The sequence below is a fragment of the Grammomys surdaster genome, unplaced genomic scaffold, assembly GCF_004785775.1.
Source record: "Grammomys surdaster isolate TR1022 unplaced genomic scaffold, NIH_TR_1.0 126051, whole genome shotgun sequence".
NCBI classification, from domain to species: domain Eukaryota; kingdom Metazoa; phylum Chordata; class Mammalia; order Rodentia; family Muridae; genus Grammomys; species Grammomys surdaster.
This window is the reverse complement of record NW_021620862.1, coordinates 3,245,102-3,249,361: the sequence shown is the minus strand read 5'-3', so window position 1 is coordinate 3,249,361 and position 4,260 is coordinate 3,245,102. Positions and strand designations below refer to the sequence as shown.

General features: G+C 44.5%; 1 pseudogene; it reads right to left on the bottom strand.

Moving 5' to 3' along the window:
* Nucleotides 1-624: 624 nt before the first annotated feature.
* Nucleotides 625-2,588, bottom strand: LOC114610681 (annotated as a pseudogene).
* Nucleotides 2,589-4,260: the final 1,672 nt, after the last annotated feature.

The window sequence follows — 4,260 nt, the reverse complement described above, 5'->3', positions numbered from 1 at the left end:
ATCTTTTAAAACTATAAAAGTATAGTGAAGGAAACAAATGAACAAACAACAATCAGCTGGTTTATCTAGTAACTCAAATCATTCTCCAGGTACATTTACTATAGATAAACCAACATTCTGGCTTGCAATAGAATATATCCTTCCTGCAAAAATTTAGATCTGGAATGTCCTCAAAGGGCCACGTTGTCGAGAGTTGTTTCACAGTTCATAAAGCTATGGGGTATCAGTAAGGCCTTTATGTAGGGGCTAGATGGAGCTTTAAGAGACTGTACTAGATCCTAAATCCTTATAGGTATGCCCTGAAAGGGGATACTGGGACACAGCCTCTTCCACTTTGTTTCTTTTCCATAGCCTTACTATGAGGTGAGCAGATCTGTGTACCACCCACTCTCAATGGTACAGTACCACACCACCAGTCCAGAAGATCACATGATGAAATCTCTGAAACTGGAAGTCCAAATTAATCTCTTTGTAAGTTGATTATTTCTGGTATTTGCTACAAAATCAACATACTTCTGAGTTTTATACAAATTATTGTTAAATGTGTGGCAACAATGACAAAACAGAGCAATTATAATAGCATTCTGCAATAAAAGCTACGAGAAAACATTTTCTCTCTCTCTCTTTTTTTTTTTTAAAGAGAGAAATGGTTTATTTGGTAACAAGGAATAAAAAGAAATTCTTTAACTCTTCTCTCTTGTGGTTGGACTGCAGTGGATAGATGGACGGCGCCACAGGAATGGCTCCCTCAGACCAGATCTGCTGCAATGCAGATGCCATAGCTGCATGAGTCCTCTAGACAGAGGGGCTGGCCTCTGTGCTTTCTGGGGTTTCAGTGGCTGTTGCAGTTTCCTTCTTGTCTTCAGGCTTCATGGCAGGAAAGAGAAGTACTTCCTTGATATTGTTGGAATCTGTGAGAAACATGGTGACTCGATCGATACCCATGCCCCAGCCAGCTGTTGGGGGTAGCCCGTATTCCAGGGCAGCACAGAAGTTCTCATCGATGAACATGGCCTCATCATCACCAGCAGCCTTGGCCTTGGCCTGTTCTTGAAATAGCTGTCACTGCCGCACAGGGTCATTCAGCTCAGTGTAGGCATTGCATATTTCCTTCTTCATGACAAACAGCTCAAAGCGCTCAGTTAGACCCGCTTTGGAGCGGTGCCACTTGGCCAGAGGACTCATGATCTGTGGGTGATCACAGATGAACGTAGGGCTGATGCACGTCACCTCGAGGAACTCTCCAACAAGCTTATCAAGGAGCCTGGCTGTGGTCCGAGGTGGGGGGCATTCAACAGCTTTTGCAACACAAATATCATCAAGAATTTTTCTAGTTTCTTCAGTTTCAAAGAGGCTGGTTTCTGGCAGCTTCACACCTAGGGCTTTCTCAAGCTCTTCCACCACGCTGATTCTTCGGAAGGGTGGGGTGAAGTCAATCTCGTAGGCTTGGCCTTCTGGCCCATCTGGGTGGTAGGTGATCTTGTAACCGCCTGTAATGCTTTTCACCATCCCCAACAGCATCTTCTCTGTGATTTCCATGAGGTCATGGTAGTCTGTATAGGCCATGTAGAACTCACAGGTGGTGAACTCAGGATTGTGAGTCAAATCAATCCCTTCGTTCCGGAACTGGCACCCAATTTCAAAAACCCGGTCAATGCCACCACCACCAGCATCTTATGGTAGAGTTCTGGAGTAATTCTCATGTATAAGTTCATGTCCAGCTCATTGTGACAGGTGATGAAAGGCTTGGCCACAGCTCCCCCAGGAACGACGTTCATCATGGGAGTTTCGATCTCTAGAAATCCCAGCTCATCTAAGAAACTTATGTATGTGATGATCTTAGAGCGGACGATAAATTTCTGCCTCACAAAGTCGTTTAGGATCAAGTCCAAGTATCTCTGACGATACCTTGTTTCCTTGTCTTTGAGGCTGAAGTGAAGGTGAGGCAGCATGTGCAGGCAGGGGGGCAGGAGTGTCATCTCCTGGGGGATGATGCTCAGCTCACCCTTCTTGGTTTTCCCAGGATTCCCCTCCACTCCAATTATGTCTCCCCGGCACAGCTTGTTATTGATATGAACAAATTCCTCCTCTGATTTATAATTCCTGGAGTTGGCCATGACTTGTAATTTGACTCCCTCTCCTCGAAGGTCATAGAAGATGAGCTTTCCCCCAGAGGCTCTCTTGGCATGGATGCGACCTGCCACTTTTAAGGTGACGTCAGTCAGGTGGTCCCCAGGCTGCAAGTGACTGTAGTCTTGGATGAACTGAGTGAGAGAGATGTCCACGTGGAACTTGTGTGGGTACGGGTCCTCCCCACTGACCTTCAGCTGCTGGACTGCTTGACTTTGGATCTTGTAGTATTGATTTGGGTCCAGAGTCTCTTCCTTAGCATCCACACCATTGTCAGCAGTGTGGTTGGTGGCAGAAGCAGACTGGTTTAGCTGTTTCTCACTGAGCTTTCTGCTTGGCCTCTTTCTCTGCCAGTTTCTTCTCAGCTTTCAGACGACTCTTCAGCTCATTCTTGCTTAGTTTCGGCTCGCCATCCATGTTGACTTCACTCTCCTGCAGCATAGCCATCTTCCCCACTGGCCTGACCCAGAAAAAAAAAATTGTGACTAGCGTAGAACTGAGAAAACGTTTTCTCAATCTAAAAAGTATCTTAGTATACTGTCCACAATCTTCTTCCTGTGACGAGAGGAGAGGAAGTAAAGCATAGGACACAGCACCAGAGTAGGTTGTTAGGGTTACTTGAATACAAGTTCTGGGATATCTTCGCAGTTGATCTGTCAAGCAATATGGATACTAAGTAACAGGAAGGTAGCCTATAGAGTGTAGATGACCTTAAGAACTGTTGCCCTCTTCGTACTTCTAGCATGAGACTTCCATTATATAGAATTCTCTTTGTCCCCTCACTTGGTTATGTTCCACACTTGAATGTAATTTCCTCTTGAATTCTAAATCCCCACTGTCTGGTTTTGTAACTGCTACATTACAGGTATTCAATCTTTTTTATCTTTGAAGGTTTTATTTTTGAAACAGGATCTAAGTATGTAGCCCAAGCTAGCCTCAAACTCACCACAATTTCTTTGCCTCTGCCTCCTGACTGTTGGAACTGCAGGCATGTGGTGTCACTCCTAATTGATTAATCATTTTTGGTTGATCAATGAATTCCCCCCAGTTTCCATATGAAGAAGCCCAAACTAGAGTGATCAGTGTTTACTCAAGTTCTTGCTGTAATGAAACTGAGTTTTCTGCTGACTTCTCACTAGTTGCCCACAAGGGAAGATGAATTAGATAGAAGGTTCCCCAGAATAATGTTTTATTCTTGGTTACACTAAGAATAGGTTTCATGTGTGTCAGACATAAAGGATTACTTCCTGACCTTTGTTGGATTCCGCTGGTTTTATTGTAGCAAATAATATAATCAGGCCCAGTTGGAACCCTAGCCTAGTAGGAATACTCTGTCTTTGCCTATAAGCTTGGAGCAGAGGTATGGATCTCTGCCCAGCCCTCAGCAAGTTAGCCTCAACCCTTTCCTGCCTCCTTCTTGTCCCTCTCCAGCTCCCCACAGCCAGTCATCTCTGCCCTACTCTCAGGACCTGCTGGAGTGTAGCGGTAAATAGGAAGTTTACAACTCTCCTACCCAACTAGGGCACTGAAAATGTCAAGCAAATCCCTGAGTGTCTCACACAAAGTTAACACACCCTTTCTCTCCCTTCTACCCACTCCCACCTAGAGACAGCATCTCATTCAACAACAGAATAGCCAGCCAAAAGTGATATTGGGACAGGGTCACAAGATTCTAATCCCAGTGATACTTAAAATTATTTTCTCAACTCAGTCCTGTAAAATGATAGATCTTGCGTGTACTAGGCCTAGCACCGAACGTTTTCTTTCTCAGACAGGTCACCTACAAAGGTCACAGCAGAGTGTCCGATTTACAGGACCTCCCTCTGTTCTCCACCTTTTAGAGGAACAGCTTCGAAAACGGCATGAGTCGCGCGACCCTTTCACAGGGATAGCCAAGGAGCATCGGAAAACAGAGATTTACATTACGATTCAAACAGTAGAAAAATTACAGTTATGACGTAGCAACAAAAATCAATTTTATGGTGGTAGGTGGTCACCACAACATGAGGAACTGGATTAATGTGAGGTTGAGAGCCACTGAATGGTCTTTTCATCAGATGGCTGCCAGTCAACCCAAGCATTGAAAAAAATAAGCCCTCTCCCAAACAAAACAAAAACAATAACAAAAAA